Source organism: Mesoplodon mirus, assembly GCF_964341445.2.
Source record: "Mesoplodon mirus genome assembly, chromosome: 4".
Lineage (NCBI taxonomy): Eukaryota > Metazoa > Chordata > Mammalia > Artiodactyla > Ziphiidae > Mesoplodon > Mesoplodon mirus.
This window is the reverse complement of record NC_138979.1, coordinates 58,450,713-58,469,909: the sequence shown is the minus strand read 5'-3', so window position 1 is coordinate 58,469,909 and position 19,197 is coordinate 58,450,713. Positions and strand designations below refer to the sequence as shown.

The 19,197-nt window shown below is 50.4% G+C and overlaps 1 protein-coding gene across 2 annotated transcripts in view; it reads left to right on the top strand.

The window, feature by feature from the left end:
- Window positions 1-19,197, top strand: part of ITGA11 (integrin subunit alpha 11) — a 127,099-nt gene that overhangs the window by 12,413 nt on the left and 95,489 nt on the right. The window lies entirely within an intron of this gene.

The window sequence follows — 19,197 nt, the reverse complement described above, 5'->3', positions numbered from 1 at the left end:
TGCTCAATAAATGTGTACTACTTGCTAACAGTCATCGGGGGCTTCCATGAATCAGGCTTTGTTCTTTTTTTTTTTTTTTTTTAATAAATTTATTTATTTATTTATTTTTGGCTGCGTTGGGTCTTCGTTGCTGTGTGCAGGCTTTCTCTAGTTGCAGTGAGCGGGCTTCTCATTGCGGTGGCTCCTCTTTGTTGCGGAGCACAGGCTCTAGGAGCGCGGGCTTCAGTAGTTGTGGCACGTGGGCTCAGTAATGGTGGCTCACGGGCTCTATAGCACAGGCTCAGTAGTTGTGGCATATGGGCTTAGTTGCTCTGCGGCACGTGGGATCTTCCTGGACCAGGACTGGAACCCGTGTCCCCTGCATTGGCAGGCGGTTTCTTAACCACTGCACCACCAGGGAAGCCCCAGATTTTGTTCTGAGCACTCATCTTCTCAATAATCCTAAAAGAGGGGTGCTGTTATCTCCCCCATTTTAGAGAGGAGGAAACTGATGCATGTCGTTAAGTAACTTACCCAAGATCACCAGGGTCTTAAAGTCACAGCCTGGGATTGGAACGCAGGGGGTCTGACTCCAGAAACTGCAGTTCCCAGAGGTCATGTGACTTGACCGAGGTCTTGCAGCTGCTGATAAAAATGAGATCCAGACTCCAAATCCAGGTTTGATCATCTCCAAAGCCCACCTTCCTTCCTGCTTTAACTGTACTGCTCACACGGCTCTGGCCATATCTGTGTAACATCTGGAGTACTTTCACTTAATAATTTTCATTCAACTGACTTTAAATCAACTCAGTCTTTGCACTTAACCTTCATCATAAGCAATAATTGCTGTGAAACCTAAGTTTTGATTTGCTTGTAATTTTTTAATATCCATTAAACATGAGTTGTCAAGTTTTAATGTTCACCCTTGTCCCACGTAAACTCTTCTCACCCACTATGCCCTAGGAGACACTAGGTCACCCTGTGCAGCCCTCAGCAAGGACAGATGCCCCCTAGTCCCTACTCATCCAGAACTGAAGTGCGATGGGGCTCAGGTTTGACTGGGGGACGTTTTGACGAGACAGACCTAGACTCCATTCATCTGTGGCATGATTTCTCCACTGCCCTGGCTCTGTCTCCTTGGAGGTTTAGTCAGGGCCCCCTCCAGGGCTAGTATCCCCTTGGCACACAACGGGAAGAGTCCAGAGAAGTTGGCAGGTGTGTCCATTTTCTCTCGTGCTCAGCCCACCCCAGGGTGAGGCCCAGGAGGGCACTTTCCCGCCACCTGGTAGCCAGGTCCCTTAGTGTTTCTGCAGTGCTGTTTGGCTTGGCAATGGCCCCACTGGACTGGTGCCCACTGCTGATGGAGACGGGCCAGGGAAGAGGGGTCTGCCCAGGGTGCCCCACTTATGAGGGCGGAGGGAGCTTTTATGTGGAAGCAGAGGCCAAAAGCCCCAGATCAAAGCTTTGCTGAGCATTGCGCTGGCCTGGAGTTGGGAAGGGGGCAGGGAGGGATGTGTTAGGGGGATAGCAAGGAACCACTGGGGAGGGCAGTCCAAATAAGTCTGTTGTCTCCATGAAAGAAGAGGAAACCCCCAATCCTCTCAGTAACAAATGTCCTTAGAGGATGTAGGTTAAAGTGGAGAGGAGGTTGCTGCTTTCTCTGGGCCCTAGCAGCTCCAGAAAGGCCTCCTCTTCCAAGAAGCCCTCCTGGATCACTGCCAAAGTGATGATCATATTTCTGTGAGCTTCTCTATCACATCAGCTGCATTTCATCAGCTGCATTTCATCAGCTATCATCTTATCAGCTCTACCCTCACTCTCCACAAGGCTGCCTGTCCCTTGAGCAGTGGGCACTGTTCACTACCTTCCCTCTTACCTTCTCCTCCCCTGTATAGCGTCCCACCATCCTGCCCTACCTCCAACTCTTAGGGTCTTGACACTGCCTCAGGCAGTTCACGCCAGCCCACGCCCCTCTTCTTTAAACCTTGACTCCACTCAGCCTGCTGGGCAGTAAAACAGCTGCAGACTAATTCACACAGAGGCGTTCATGGCTAACTGAATATTAGACCTACCCTGCCTCTTATTGATTTTATAGGAAAGGTTGTTTGAAATCAGCCATGGCTTAGCCCAGATGGACCAATCTGGGCCAACCCTGAATGTAGCAGAAGTGGAAACCAAAGCCTGGGACTGGATTACATCTCTCACTAACTGGACCCTCCAAGCCTAGGGTAATGAAAAAGCCCTGGATTGTGGATGAGGACCTCTGGGTCAAGTTTAGGCTCCAGTTCTAGACTTAAGTGAGTCATATGCCCTCTTGAGATGTCCATTCAACCCCTTCTAAAATAAATATTTGGCCTTCATGTTTCTGAAAGCTCTTCAGCGGCCATGCTTCCATGCTTCTGTGAACATTTCCTGAGCTAGAACCTTGACTCTGGGTATAAAGCCACGTGTAACACAAGAAAGAAGTTGACAACAGGAATTCTATTTTATTTTATTTTAAATTTATTTTATTGAAGTATAGTTGATTTGCAATGTTGTGTTAATTTCTGCTGTACAGCAAAGTGATTGTTACACATATGTATACATTCTTTTTTATATTCTTTTCTATTATGGTTTGTCACAGGATATTGAATATAATTCCCTGTGCTATACAGTAGGACCTTGTTGTTTATCCATTCTATATATAATAGTTTGCATCTGCTAATCCTAAACTCCCAATCCATCACTCCCCCAACCCCCTCTCCCCCTTGGCAACCACAAGTCTGTTCTCTATGTCTGTGAGTCTGTTTCTGTTTCGTAGATAAGTTCATTTGTGTCATATTTTAGATTCCATATATAAGTGATACCAGATATTTGTCTTTCTCTTTCTGACTTATTTCACTTAGTATGATCATCTCTAGGACCATCCATGTTGCTGCAAATGGCATTATTTCATTCTTTTTTATGGCTGAGCAGTATTCCATTGTATATATGTACCACATCTTCTTTATCTATTCATCTGTCGATGGACATTTAGGTTGCTTTCATGTCTTGGTTATTGTGAATAGTGCTCCTGTGAACATAGGGGTGCATGTGTCTTTTTGAATTATAGTTTTGTCTGGATATATGCCCAGGAGTGGGATTGCTGGGTCATATGGCAACTCTATTTTTAGTTTTTTGAGGAACCTGCACACTGTTTTCCATAGTGACTGCACCAGTTTACACAGGAATTCTATTTTAAAACAACTTCATCTAGAGCATGGGTGGACCCAGTGCATGGTTGGCCCTTCATCATCCACAGGTTCATGAGGATTCCTGGGCTTCAGACGCCTCTTGAGAGGCCTCAGTGGCAAGTGTCTGCCTGGGAGGGAACGTGGAACCTGAACATCCCAGATAAGTAGCTCTCCTTGGCTTGCATCCCTCCAATGACAAGTGGCTCACCACCTCACAAGACAGGACTTTGTTTTCTAGCAAAGGCAGAGGGAATCATGAGCCCTTAACTCTCCTAAGGACCTAAAACTGGGAGTGAACATTTGGGATAGTTTTGAAAGCATGAGTAACTGACATATACCGAAAACCAAAGGGTTCTGCATAACCCTCAGAGAACCAAAGCACTTCCACTCCCCGGCATCCTCCATCCCCACCAAGCCTAACCAATATCATCCAGCTTAGCTTGTGTTCTGGTAGATCTATGTTGAGCTCTGTGCAGACGGAGAACTTTTCAAATGGGTAGGGTGTATCCACTGTAGGGCGGGCCCTGCAGGCTTGGAAGGGATGGGCCCTCACAATTCCTTTTTTTAGTTTGCAGTCAAAGACCAGGGACAGACAGGCCCAGCAGTTCTCCGGGTCCTCACTGCCCTACTTCCTCTCCTTCAAGGGAAAGCCTTGCCACAAATTGCATATCCTGAGCTTTGTCTTGTTCTTACTTTGTCCAAACACCCCCTGGGCTGGGGCTAACCCCAGATGCCCAGGGCTCTTGATCCACACACTTATGACAAGCAGGAGACAATCTTAGGAGCTGGAAAACTAAAACCAAACTGTCTGAGCTCTTTGAGCTGGTTAGTGTGCCAGGAAAGGGAGGGACTCACTGTCTACTTCATCTCCCCTAGAAATGGCCAGTGGCCAGGAACAGAGTGGGCAGGGCCGCCACGTACAGCTGTGCAGGCTGCGTACTGCATAACTCAGTCAACTACAATGTAAACAGCCCCCTCTACAGTTGTGTAATGAAGTGCAGTGACCTGGGAGTGGGGGGTACAGAAATTGGTAACTGAGTACATAAATGGGCTTCATTAAATCCAACACAGAGACTTAGAGATACAGAATCTAGTCCAGTGTGTGCTTTTTACAGATAAAGAAACTGAGGGCCAGAACAAAGAAGACATTGGTCCAAAGTCGTAAAACAAGTTAGAAGCTGTGCTGGGATTAAAACTAGGGCTTCTGAAGCCAGATTCAGTGCTCTGAGTTCCCTCCCTCCCTGAGGCTCTGAGTATCACATTCCCTGTCTACTCCTTGTTAGCAGGTTAGTGTGTGAGGTTAGTGAGATTCTTGGAGGCCTGAATATTTCTATTCTTTCTCTCTCTTTTTGGTCTCATGTTGTCTTATGTGTCAGTAGGTGCATATTGAGCCTCTTTCGTGTACTAGGCATTGTTCTAGATCCTGAGGATAAAGATACAGTCCCTTCCAGTGGAGTGCTGGTAAATGTTTAACACCCGATTCTGGCTCTTGGAATGGGGTGGAGGGAGTCCTTCTTTGTAGCCATTTGCCAGTTACTGTGGTGTAAATCCTCCCACCATGGTCAGCTTTAAGTGACCAACAGGCATCACTGAACGGGAAGATTGCACACAATTGTCTCTTGTGAGCAGGGACCAGCACACCACTCGTTCCTTCCCTTGTAGAACTTAAACTCTAGTGGGAGAATAAGCAAATAGCTCTTGTAGCCATCTGTTATTATGTTTAACTGTAAAAGAAACGAAGATGCTTTGAGGGAGAGGAATGGATTCTCCATAGCATGGTCAGGGAAGATTGCTCCCAGGCTGTGACATTAAAACTGGAGGTGGAGAAGGAGCTGCCTGAGCAAAGATTTGGGGGAGACTGTTCCACACAAAGGGAAAGAGCTTGAGGTGGAAAGAGCTTGGTTTGAGGAGCAAAGAGGAAGGCAGTGTGGCTGGAAGCAGGAAGTGGTGAAGTTCATGGCATAGGAGCAGACTGATCCTGCAGGGCCTGGTGGGCCCTGAGGAAGGGTCTGGAATCTACCCTACATGCAATGCGAGGAACCTGGAGGGTGTGAAGCAGGAAAGTTCCAGGATCTGTTTGGCATTTTTAAAAGATCACTATGGCTGCTATGAAGAGCATAGCTTGGCAGAAAAGGATGAGAATGACTTGGACTGGGTGATGTCAGAGGAAAGAGAGAAGAGTGGATGCACTTGAGAGGGACGGAGAGGGTAGAACCTGCACGGTTTGCTGATGGGAAGTGACAGAAAATCCTGAGGAAGGACCTCCAAGCTTCTGACTCGAGCAATCAGGGTGGTACTGCCAAGTGCATCGATGGGGAGACTTTGGGGAAAAACCAGTGTGGAAGGGAAAATCTAGGGCACCTCTTTGGTCATGTGAAGTGAGGGATGCTATAAGACATCCAAGTGAAAATGTTCTATGGGCAGCTGGACATTGACTGTGGGACTCAGAAGGCAGGACTGGGCTGGGGTATGATTGGGGGTTCTTGGGAGCCTGGGCCACTTTGAGGTGAGTGGAGGAAGGCAGCAGCCCAAGGCCCCAAATACTCAGCCAGATCCTAAAGTGGATATTGGGGGTCACATCTCTTGACTCCAGTTTTTCCACGCAGCTTGGGTGTATATGTGTGTGTGTGTGAGAGAGAGAGAGAGTGTGTGTGTGTGTGTGTGTTTGTTAATCAAGATTTCATTGCACTTTAAATGAACTTACAACACAGATTCATAATATCACTGTTGGTGTGTTTTAAAATCCGTCATGGTAGCTCCTGAAAGCTTAAAGAAAGAGCTCCATTTTGATCAATGTCTCTACCTAGAGAGAAAGAAAAATAATGTAAGGCAGAAAATACACTGGCTTTCATCACCAAGACATCTGTCTTGTTCCTGACGGAGGTGATCCACGTGTTCTCCGAAGGCCTGGGATGGCTGTCCAAGGCTGGGAGTGAAAATAATGTTAATTACAGTAAATTTCAGCCTGGTGTTTCCGTTTTAAATTTTTGGGCCTGTTTTCCATGAACCTGACATCTGATTAACCAGCATATTGGCAAACTCCTGATTTCTTTAAAAAATAATAAAAAGGGCAGATTTTTGCTCTCACCAGCACTTGCTGTCTCTCCATCTCCCCCCTCTGGATGCTTACGCAGTGTCTCTATTTCAGTCCGCATCCACCTGCCCCTGCAAGCATTTGATCTCCACCACAGATCTTAGAGATGGGGCCCTCTCCACTGCAGGAGGCTGCCCAGCCTGTGTCTGATTGTTTCTGATTTAGAGAATACTTCCTTCTGTAGGGCTGCACATGCTTTGGAGAGTTGAAGCGATGTCGTGATAAGTCACACGTTAGCAAGCATGTGTTTATCTAGCACAAAATAGGACACCAGAACCAGTTTTTGATGAGACAAGGATACTGAAGTAGGGGAGAGAGGTTGGCAGGCCAGGGAAGAGGGGGGGACTGTCAGCACCCAGCATGTATCATGAGGGCACCGTGGAACCTGGCTGGAGCGCAGAGGGTGAATTGACAGAGGGCCGAGGGTAAAGGGAGGGCTGCCCTGTGTCCCATCTGCTCATGTTCTACTCAGATGAATATTGAGTTAATTTGATAAGCTTGTCCATGGTCATTCATTCACTTGTTCATTCATGAGTTTGTTCTGTCCACTTTGTTGAGAGCCTGTTGTATTCCAGACACTGTGCAGGGAGCAGAGGTGAAGAGGGAGAGAACCTCCTCAGCTTGGTTAAAGTAGCCTCCCTTTTGGCACCAAAGGTAAGGTTAGCATAGGGTCTTCAATGCTTCAACTCAAATGAAAGCTTCTCAGAGAGGGCTATCACTGGTCCAGCTGGAAGGGTGTCATTTTCAGGTGTGAGTAGGGGGTCTTATCCGACCCCACCAAGGAGAGCTCTCAGCTGCCCTGCCTGCCCTCTCACAGACACAGCCAGCCTTGATGAGGATGCTCAAAAGCACTAAAAGATGTGTAGCCTGGGAAGCAGACAGGATGAGACCTCGGCACCAGCACCTGGGCCCCAGGCAAGTCAGTCTTGGACCTTTAGTTTCCTCACCTGTTCAATGGGGAAAAAATCCCAAATCACTTGTTAGAATTAAATGAAATACTCTTCTAAGGCACGTGGCCCATCCTGGCACTTGGTAGGTGCTCTGAGAGTGGCAGCTGAATCCCACTGGGAGATTCGGGGAAGGAGTGGAACAAGAGCCCTGCCCAGGGACTGGGTAGGGCTGGATCCCCACTCTACATGTGCCCCACCGGCCAGAAGACTGGGTCCCGGCAGGTAACCTTCCTTAGCCTCCGTTTCCCATTGGTGAAAGAGGCCCCAAGCCCACCCTTTGTGTGTGTTGACTTCATATTTGTCCATTGCTTCCCCTAGTGTTTGTAACTCTAGGCCCCAAGGGGATGCAGGTGCAGTCCATGGCGTGGTTCCGTCCCCTGGACTCTCTGCCCCAGGTGGGGAGGGTTGGCTCAGCAGGCAGGACAGTCAGGGAAGGGCACAGGGTGGGTAGATGGAAAGGGTGAGTGGGACATGCCCTGGGGTCCCTGACAGGCAGGTGCAGGATGGGGCTGACAATATGAGAAGGCATTCAGGGGGAGGGAACTGAGGGCAAAACCTTGGAGGGGAGAGGGGCAGCCAGCACTCCTGCTGTGTGGACTGCTTTTTTTTTTTTTTTTTTTTTTTTTTTTTTTTTTTTTGCGGTACGTGGGCCTCTCTCTGTTGTGGCCTCTCCTGTTGTGGAGCACAGGCTCCGGACGCACAGGCTCAGTGGCCATGGCTCACGGGCCCAGCCGCTCCACGGCATGTGGGATCTTCCCGGACCGAGGCACAAATCCATGTCGCCTGCATCGGCAGGCGGACTCTCAACCACTGCGCCACCAGGGAAGCCCTGGACTGCTTTTTAAGAGGCCGCCTGCAGGGACCTGATGAGCTGGTGAATATGCGAGCTCTCTCCCAGCTGACATTTCTGTGCACACATGAGGGCTTCCTCCAGACTCGGCTCTAGTGGGACCCAGAACTCTCCAGCCACTGTGGTCCCCCGCCTCATCTCACACACGAGGAAGCTTTCTGATTCTTACGTGTCCTTTTTCACACATTAAGCATTCAGGGGACATCCAAGTACATATTGATTTGGGTTCTTCTTCCCTGGAAGGTGGACATGTGGCCACAGAAACCCATGGCACAGCCGCTGGCAAGCTCAGAGCCACTCGTGGCCAGAAACAGCAGTGGGTGTGGACCAGAGATGCTCTGGCTCCCAGATGAGATCACTTCCCTGAGATTCCCCTAAGAAACAAGTGTTGCGCTCATTCCGTGGAGAGGGACGATGCCTTTCCACGGAAGTCACTCTCCCAATTCCCTCTGCCTTCCCTCTCTGTCCAGTCTGGGGATAGAGCTGGCCCTTCAGACTGAAGGCACCTCCCTCCCCTAAACCCACCACTCTCTCTGGACTCCAATGGGGAGAAATCATTGCCGCCTGTCATTACCCCTCCCCACCCTGTCCTCTCTGGCTAATCCCTTGGCCACACGTGCACGCGCATGCACACACAGCACACCCACGCACACACCAGTTGCTGCCAGCGAGCCGTGTTCTGACCTGCGTGAAGCTAGGGGAGCCAAGGATAGGAGATTCCATCCACAGATAAGGTTCTCTCCTGCTTCTTCAACAGAGGGAAGGAGAAGGAAGAACGGTGGTTGGCTGGTGATATTAGTGGTTGGAGGAGTATGAAGCAGGGTAGACTCCATAGCGTTTCCTTCTGAGGAAAAAGGCAGTGTGATAATGACCAGTTAGCAGAGAGACATGAAGCCACATCCAGAAGGCAGTCATTGTGTAAAAGAGTCAGATGCTGATTAAGTTGATAGAGAAGCTAGGAAACAGGGTGGTCTTCGCCAAGAGTAGGGAGGACGCATTTGTCTCTCTCCTGGGGAGACCCAAGTGTGGGCAGATTTGCTCTAAAGCACCAGATGGGCAGCAGGACCTGGTGGTAAGAAAGGGCTTGATATCACCAGACCAACCCCCACCTGATCATGGCCCCCAGTTCTAGCAGCAGGGCAGTGGCAGCTCAGGGCTAAGCCACTGGGGGGCAGCCGGGAGGGTGTTACAGCTCACTTTCATAAGTGGCTTGAAGCTGAGGGGCACTTGTGTTGGACCCAAGTGCTAGAGAGGAGGGAGGGAATGGCCCCAGTCCTGGCAGCCAACCTGATAGAGACCTGCAGGGGCAATGGCCATCTGCTTGCCCCCTTGGGGTGCCCCAGTGTTCAATTGCCTACTCCTCCCCTCTGAAGGGAGATGAATTTGGAAATGAATCCAGAGGAGAAGGGTGACACAGACTCAGAACATCCTGACTATAAAGGTTTTTAGACCACCTGGTCTACCTTCCTCATTTTCTATATTGGAGACTAAGGCCTGGGGAGAAGTAACTTGTTCAAGGTTCAGCCAGTCAGTGACAGAACCCAGGGGAGGACCCAGGTCTCCTGGTGCCCAACCTAGTTCTACTCATCACAGCAGCCCTAGCTCTCAGGAGGTGGGCATTGTATTCCCATGTCCCCTTTTCTGAGTCCTAGAATCAGCTGTCCTAAAGTCAGGAGTCCATCCTCTGGCCTTTGACCTTGGCAGTGGTCCTCCAGCCATGTCTCCTTCCTAAGGGATCATGGCTTCCATACCTAGAAGATCCCAGGGAGAGAGAAGCTTTGGTCACTCCAAGGCCATATAGCCATGTACTCAAGGATTCAGTGCGTACCACTGGCATCCTCAATTTTTGAAATAAGACGAGTCTGGAAGGGAACTGTAGTGCCCCCTGCCCACTTGCTCTAAATTTCCTCGCTGAGGTTTTAGCAGCACAGTCCAGCTCCAGGATGAGTTTGGGCTTTCTTGGAAAGGTGGTCACATTGCCTGGACCCCCACCAAGACCTTCGTCCCTTTGACATCTGGGTGTGCCCAGAAGCCACAGCCAGGGAAATAGGGCCCTGAGTCCAGGTCTCCACAGTTCAGGCAAGGGGAGAGGGAGCTGGGGCCTGGATAATGCAGAGCATTAGATGACAGTTTTCTTCAACTCTCTTTTGGCTTGGGAATGCAAAATATGATCATTTTTGCCTGGAGAATTCCCCTTCCTAAGTGTGTTTGGCTTCAGCTGACATTAAGATGAGGTTGCATTCCTCCATACCGCCTGGCCTCCAATTCTAAATTGTTTGTGGAGACTCAAGACAGATGCTCGTGTGCCGACAACTGGAAGCTGGCTGTGTGTTTGCTCTAGAGAACCTCTCTGACATGTGCCAGGGCTGGGCCTTAGTAGCAGAGAGCTCAACCCTCTCATTTGACAGATGGGGACACTGAGGCCCAGAAAGGCATAGTGACTCTCCATGGACACTCAGCCAATTTAGTGACAAAGCTGAGATTAGAATGCAGGTCACCCTGCCCTGGTCCAGCCTTCTCTGGGCTTCACTTTGGGTTCTGGTGACATGCAAACATGTCTGTTGGCTCACACATGTGGCTGCAGACTCTGAAGACCACAAGTCATGGCCCTACTACCCAGCATGGAACCTGGAGCATCGTAGCCCCAAATAGACATTCGTGGAATTGAAGGACTGTAGAGCAGGGGTATAGAGAGGCAGTGGTGGTAAATAAAGATGGACATGGTGACCTTGGACAAATCCCCACCCCTCTCCCAGCCTGAGTTCTCTCACTAACAAGGGTCTTAAACCCAATCAAGTGGTTCTCAAACTATGTTCCAGGACACCCTGGGGTTCCAAAGAAATGTCTTAGGATTGTCACTGCAGGTGGGGAGTTTTCTTGTCCCCCATCCTTAACCCCAACCTCAGCTTCCTGTGTCTGCTTTTCATTGTATAGATTTTGTTTCCAAAAGGTGGGATTCATTGCAGAAAAACAAAGTTTTGAGACCACTAGGTTATTGGATCTATAAGATCCCTGTTTGCTCTTAAGAATAAAATCCTAATAAGTTACCCTTCCCTGATAACATATTTGCTGCACACCATTTTTGACCCTGTGTTAAATTGTCCAGGGTTCACGTCCCCTGGCCATGGGGCAGAGAGAAAATGAGGTATGGGAGGGCCCTTGAGCCCAGCATTGACGCTAGGGGTCTATCTCTATGTCTGTTGTTCCTGTGTCTGCCATTTCTATGTCCCGATGAGGCAGGACAGCCCAGCTCTAAGGCCCTTGGTGCATGGCTCAGGCAGGAGAGGTCATGACCTGCCTGCTAGGCCGCTCTGCCCCCTGACAGGCTAGGTCCAGGCCTCCCCGTGATCTCTTGAGAAGGGAATGACTGGGTTACCACCCCAGAAACCATGAGTCCCCATTGTGTAATTATTCCTCCCCTTCCCTGATTGTCCATCATTTAAGACAGGGGTCCGCAACCCCCGGGCCGAGGACCGGTACTGGTCCTTAGCCTGTTAGGAAGCAGACCACACAGCAGGAGGTGAGCGGCGGGCGAGTGAGCAAAGCTTCATCAGCCACTCCCCATCGCTTGCATTACCGCCTGAGCCATCCACCCCCTCCCCGCCGTCCGTGGAAAAATTGTCTTCCATGAAACTGGTCCCTGGTGCCAACAAGGTTGGGGACCGCTGATTTAAGAGCCAGACTGAATCAGTTACCAATTGCTACAATAATGCCATGTAACAAATAATCCCCCCCAACTCTGAGTGACAGACAATAATTATTTAGTTCATGTGGCTGGGTCAGCTGGATGTCAACTGACCTCAGCTAAGCTCAACTGAGAGCCCTGATGGCCTCATGGGGCTTGCTTATGTATGTGGGGGATGGCTGACCCTAGCCGGGCTTGGCTAGGGCAGTTCAGCTCCAAATATCTCTCATCCTTTTCCTGGGATCAGTGGGCCAGACTGAGCAAATACTTCTCACATTGATGGCCGAAGTGCAAGTGGGCAAGCAGAAGCAGACAAGGCATCCTAAGACCTTGGCTGGAAACAGACACACTTTAATTTCTGCCTCATATGGCCCAGCCCAGCGTTAAGTGGGGATGCTTCATAGGCGTTGTCTATTGTTGTTAGAGCTGAATCTTCTACTTTAGTTCAACACATTTTACTGAGCATCTCTGTGTCCCCAACCCTGCAGTGGGAATGAAAAGATAAGTGAAACCCAGTCCTTGTCCTCACATTGCTTGGAGTCTTGGGATGGGGAGAAGATGTATGGAATTCACTCTGCTCAGTGTAGAGGTTTAACCCCAACCCTTAACAGGTATTCACTAAACTTCACAAGTATTCATTCCTCCATGAGTGGAGGTATAGGCAGAAAGAAGCTCACAATCCAGTGTGATTCCCCTGATGCCCCAGCAGCTCTCAAGGGCAGGGCCCAGAGCCCCACCCTCCAGAGGCTTCCTGGGGGAGGGCATAGTTACTAGGTCTCCTGTGAGGGCTGCAGGCCCCCAAGGGCAGGATCCCTGGAGTCGGAGGGCTCCCTGACCTGGAGCCACCTCCTCTCCAGTGGAGGCCTTCCTGCCTCAACTGGCAGAAGCTTCTCTGATGAGGGGACCGCATTCTCCCCACACCCCACCCCTTCCCTCATATTTCACTAGCGCCTCACTAGGGCCTAGACGGGGGTGAGGGGGCCTCGCGCCTCACCAGCAATGCCCCCAAACCTGACATTGCCTTCTTAGATGCCTGTCTTTGAAACAATGGCTTCAGGTAAGAAGGGAAAGACAGCTGGGGCTGGCAGCAGATCAAGATCCACCAAGCTTTCATTATTTGCCACAGCAGAAGGGGCAGCAATGCAGAGGATGCAAATCAGCCAGGCATCTACAGCTCATCCCATCTCAGGTTGGAATGTGTGATTTTGTTTTCCATAGCAGAAGGAGGTCCACATTACCATTTCTTTTTGCTTAAGGTCTTTTCTTTTGTCAGGGTCTTTTCTCCTGTCCCCTGCCCCTCCCTATCTGTAATTTGCTTTTAGACATGAAGACTCTTGAGGGGCAAGTAAAACTGGGAAGAGGGAGATAACACGAGAGAGTTCTGATACTATTTCAGCCTCCCTGGCCCCCATCCCAGCTCCCACCATCCAAGGAAAATGAAAGCTCTTGCCTACACAATGTACGTCTGCAACCCAAAGCAGGACCCGGAGAATGAGCAGAGGCCTGGCGGATGGAAGGCGGCTGAAAGATGGTCACTTTCAGGTTCCCCAGAGTAGCTTCCTCCTGCTGTCAAATCTGGTGCTTCATCCAGATTTTCAAGGTCCTTGGGACTCTGGCTGTGTCCTTCTGGCACACCTGGTCCCCTGTATTCTGCCTGTTGTGATCAGGGATGCACCTGTCAGTTCTCTAGTGAGCTGGATCTGAGGCCATGGGACCCAGGATGGGTGAGTTTTTAAGAAAGGGTGGGAGGGAGGAGGACTAGCCTGGCAGTGAGGAGCTCAAGTGACAGAAGTGGGGAGGAAGGCTTGATGGTGGCAGGCAGCCCAGGGCAGGACCGATGAGGCCTCAGAGTGCGACCCTGCCACTTCCTAGCTGCGTGACCATGGCCAGTTACCTGCCTTCTTTGTGCTTCAGTTTCCTCACCTGTAAAGTGAGAATAATAGTATACTTACTTCAAGGGGTTGTTGGGAGGATTAAATAAATTTAGAACAGTACCCGGTGCCTAGTGAGTTCTATGTGCATGTACACTATAATTTTTATTACTGTTATCTAAATGGTAAGGGACTGTCCATACCAATCAGAGAGCTAGGAAATAAACTAAGGGAAGAAGAGGCCAACAGGTACTGATTCTGGGAACAGGTTCTCAGAGGGTGAGAAATCCATCAGGCAAGTCTCTCTGCATATTCCTGGCACAAAGCAAAGATAAAAATATACAAAGCGGGGCTTCCCTGGTGGCGCAGTGGTTGAGAGTCCGCCTGCCGATGCAGGGGACACGGGTTCGTGCCCCGGTCCGGGAAGATCCCACATGCCGCAGAGCGGCTGGGCCCGTGAGCCATGGCCGTGGAGCCTGCGTGTCCAGAGCCTGTGCTCCGCAACGGGAGAGGCCACAACAGTGAGAGGCCTGTGTACCCCGCCGCCCCCCCAAAATATATATATATATATACACACACACAAAGCTACTCCTGAATGTTGCCCTGAATAGTGTGTAGCTGGATAAGAAAGCAGGGAAGATGCAGAAACTACTGTAATCCATGGTAGAAAGCAACAGAAGCTATGAGGAACCCAGAGGAAGGAACACGTTGTAGCAGAGGTGTCATCAGAGCTGGACCTTGATCTTTGAGAAGAAGGGAAGAAAGGCCTTCAGTCGGGGTGAACAGCATGGGCAAAGGCACTGAGGCAGCTCAGAGAATAGGGAATCTTGATTCAGTTCCAATTGACCGAGATCTGCGTGCTTTCCATGGACCAGGAAATGCCACAGGTTAGTCACTGCATTCAGTTTTGTCCACCACACTTTGAGGTTGGTATTATTATTCCCATTTTATAGAAGAGTAAACTGAGGACCAGAGAAGTCCCTGACCCAGGGTCACCCATTAGTCAATGAATGCTGGAGCCAGGCTTCTCACATTGAGATCACTAGACAAAATTGGATGTAATGGGGGGTGGGTCAGGGAAGCCTCCTGGGGAGGGGTCAAGAATGGGACATTTGTGCTGAGATCTGAAGGTGATGAGAAGTTCATCAGAGGTGCTCAGGCAGAAGAAATAGCACGTGCAAGGGCCCCAAGATGGGAGGAAGCAAGGTGCATCTAAGGAGCAGAAGGGCGGCCCTGGGCCTGGACAGCAGGGAGCCGGAGGAAAACTTGATGAGACAGGCTAGGGATGCTCTGAGGGCCCTGGGGCCACATGGAGACTTTGGACTTTCTCCCAAGACCCTTGGGAAGCTAGTGGCAGCAGTGGTGGGGGGGTGACTGGTAGAGGGTGGAGCAGCCCATCATGGATGCTCAGCTGAGTCTCCTTGAGCTCTAGTGAGCACTCCCTGTGGAGCTGTTGAGTCCACAGGAGCTTCAGACATGTGTTGGCCAGTGTGCCTCAGCATTTGGCACTGTGACCACTCTGCCTGGTGATAGGACAGTAGCCTCCACCTTAGCCTGGTGTGGTGGGTTTGAGATCAAGCGATGCTCAAACATCATGCTGTGGTTTCAGTACTTTCTTGGGACTGGCTGATGCTTTTTTAAAAGATAAGATTCTGAGAAAGGGAGCAGCAGCTGATGTAACTTTGGCCATAGTCCACAGGAGAGCAGGCCAGGAACTGTGGTTTTTTTCCCCCTCTGTCATCAATATCAAGGGCAGTAAAGTGGCAAGCTGCCTAACCAGGCTCCCACTGTCTCTGCAATCGGCCTGTTGACTCCCATCAAAAACAACTTTGTTTTCTTTTATTGGTATTTGGGGTTCATAAATCTCTGAGAAGAGTACATTCCCCAAGCATGAAAGCCACGTGCCATCAGGGGAGCGGGCCAGAGATCTTGTCGGGAGCCAAGGTCAGGGTGTCAGACTTGACATCACTTTTAGGAAATCCATTCTCTGGTTGGTTTGGTTTAGTCAGAAGCAAATGCCAACTCGGGGAAGAAACCAGCACTTTGTAACTTAATGCCCCGTCCCTGAGAGCGTTTGTCCTCTTCCCTGTGGCCAGATTTCACTAATCCTGTCCTGGGGGTTGGGGGGTGGGGACACTGGGGGAGACAGGACTAGTCCTAGACAAAGCCCCCTGGGGGAGGGAAGGCGCACAGGGCTGCCGAACTTCTCTCCCATCTGCTGCCCCCAACCAAACCCAAAGACAGAGGAGGTGGGACCTGAGGGCAAGAGGGAAGACCCGTTTCTCTGAAAAGAATTTTCCCTGCCTCCAGTGGGTCCTTCTCTGAAAAGCTGCTCTCCCAGGGGTAGCACATCACCCCAGTGCCCTAAGCTACCTGATCATGGGCTTGCTCTAACCTCCTCCCAGCTGAGTGATTTGGGGCAAATTACTTAACCTCCCAGAGGTATGATAATATCTACTTCACAGGGTTGGTGTGAGATTTAACTAAGTAATATAAAATTACAGGCGAGATACCTAGAATAGTGCCTGGAACATATCAGTGCTCAGTAAATATTTTTTTCCCCTGTTACTCATTGAGGGGAGAGAGCGTCCCAGCCAAATGTGGGTCCTGGTCTCTAACCATTCAATCAAGCAGTATCTATTGACTGCTGACCCTGAGCTAGATCTTTATTCAAGGCAGTACGGATACAGCAGTGAGCAGCGTCTCTCGGCACTTAGAAGACATAAGAATATTATAGAATATCAGCCACGTGACAATAAACAGATAAATATGTAACATGTTAGTGATAAGTGCTATGAGGACAAATGAAGAAGAATAAGGGGGATAAGAGTGACAGGGTGTCCTGGTAAGGGACAAGATGGCATTGAAACAGAGACCCGAATGACTTGAGGGAGTGAACCCTGTGGGTGACCCAGGGAGGAGCTTTCCAGGCAGAGGGAACAGCCAGGGCAAAGATGCTAAGTGGGGACGGGTCTGACACATTCTAAGAACGGCAAGGGGGACAGAGTGGCTGCAGCAGAGGGATGGAGGGGGAGGACAGGAAATGAGGGGCAGAGGGAACCGGGTGGGATCATGCAGGGCCTTGCAGGTAAGGATTTTGGCTTTGACTGTGAGTTGGTAGGAAAATGATGAAGCATATGGAGCTGAGGGGTGATTGGATCCGACAGGTCTTGGAAGGATCCTTCTGGCCATGTTTGGCCAAGAAGCACTGATAGTAGAGAAGGCCCTGAAGACACAATTTACGGCCTTAGCTTCACTGGCCCTCACCCCCTTGTCGGCCTGGGAGTGGCAGGTGGGTCTGGATTTCTTGACTGCCCAGCATGCCTTCCTCTTGTCAAGGTCACCTCCCTTTGCTGGGCTCAGATGCAGGAAAGGGAGGACCAAGGACCACCAGGGGACATCTCCAGGGGGCACCAGGGAGCCAGATAAAGTGTTGCCCCCCAGTCAGGGACTGTGCGTGGCTTGTGCATGTGTGTGCATGGATGTGTGTCTGTATGTGGGCATGTGTGCATGCACATGTGTGCCTCTCTGTGTGTACATACGTGCGTGTGCATGTGTGTGTGTCCATTCCTAGGACAGAGTTGGAGAGTTCCTCGTCTGCAACTCCACTTCTTCTTTGACCTCTCTCTGTCCACCTCCCAGCTGCACACAGGTGACACTAGTATCTCTCTCTGCTCTGTGACATGCCCTCATTGGCCAAGGACCTGGGCCCCTTCATCCCTCTGTGCTCACCCGACCAGGCCCCTCTTCCCCAAGGCTGCCTGCTTCTAACCAGGCTGGTAAGTCCATTCGTGGGCTGGGCTTTGTAAATAAGAGTATGTAAATAACATACTCTTCTTCCCCCACCCCCACTTAGGGCTATGACACTAAGTTCATGTGGCAGATAGCAGTCATGAAGACAGGGTTGGCAGCTGCGTAGCCACTTGCCGTCACTGTCTGCTCCTGTATCCCCAGCAGGTACTGCTCACTGATCACACTAGTCTTGCCCACTTAGCCCAGACTTGACCTCAGAATACTTCTTAACTCAGTGCTCCAGGCAACACTAATAATCAATTGACATGGATGAGTGAGAACACATGTCTAACATCCCTAATCTAAGGTATTCTAGTGTTACCTCAGGGGACTCTAATTCTGGGACTCTAATGATGGAATTTTTGGCCACTGTATCCATTTGCTGAGCAGAAAAGAAAGCGTAGAAGAAACCTTGTTCCTGCCTGCACAGTAGGCCTTATTCAAGTACATGCTCCAGGGCATCACTCTTGAACACTCAGACTCAGGGGGTCCGTGCCAAGGGAAGGACAGAGGGACGCTCAAGGGTACTAGCCTCAGATTCAGAGTCCCTATCCAGCAGGCTTTGGGACCTTGGGCAGGTCAGTTCACCTCTCTGACCCTCGGCTTTCCCTTTGCTGCCCACATCACAGGGTTGTAGTGGAGATCAGATGATAGCAGGTATGTGAGTGTTCTGTGAAATTTATAAAGTGCCCTACACATGAAAGGAACGACAATGATATTCCGTCTACTGTTTTGTTCTGCTGATTGGTTTTCACTTATCTGAGGGTTTTGGCTCATGGTAGGATCCCACCCCTTAAATCCCATGGGTCCCAAGTTTGGTGGTCCTGTAGGTAGTGATACGTAACGAGGCCAGACATGCCTGAAAATGCCTCGTGGAGGGAAGGAGTCGCAGAGCGGGTATCTGAGGTCCTGGCTCTGATGCTGCTGCTGACCTGCTGTGTACCCCCGGACAGCCTCTTAACCTCTCTGGGTCTGAACCCCCCTCTGCCAAATGTGGATGATGCTTGCCCATTCCCCCAAAGTCCTGTGAGGGTAAGTGATGGCAAATGTGAGGAGACCCAGAACCCTAAGCAGCATACAAGTGTGAATTGCTATTTCTTGTGATTCAGCACAAGAATGCCAAAGGGGTAAAGCTCTTTGCCCCAAGGCTCTCCACTAGGTGGAATCGGTTAATTGACCGATTAGGGGCCAAGGTGAAAGGGTTATGGGAGTTTCTCTCTGCTTTGCCTCAGCTGCTGCAGTGGAGCAGTATGCCAGGCGGAGCTTTGCATATGGATTCAGAAGGAGGTGGTCAGCCAGCAGCGCTGGAGCCGTGGCCACTAGGACCCCAGGCTTGGTGGGGCGGTGGGGGGAGGCGAGAGAGGTGGGAAATCAGCTCCGTGACTCTCTAGCAGGCAGAGGTGAGAGAAGGGAGAAAGAGAGGGAGGAGTGGGGAGTGAAGGAGGTGAGAGGAGGGAAAAGAGAAAGAAAAAAAACGGAAGAGGAGACCAGCAGAAGCTAGAAGAAGCAGGGCTGGAGGAAGGAGTGATGGAGGGGGACGGGGACTGTCTCTTCCTTGTGGGAGCAGGAATTCTCTCAGGAAGGGACTGGGGCTTCCCCTTCAGACCCGCCTGGTCTCTCTAAGAGTAGGTTTTATGCCTATGCCTCCCCTATCAGATTGGCTCCCCCAGGGCAGTGGCTGGGCCTTTCCCATCAGACTGTTGGCTCCCCAAACAGGAACTGGGGCTCCCCAGGGATAGGGGAACATACTCCATCCACAGCCAA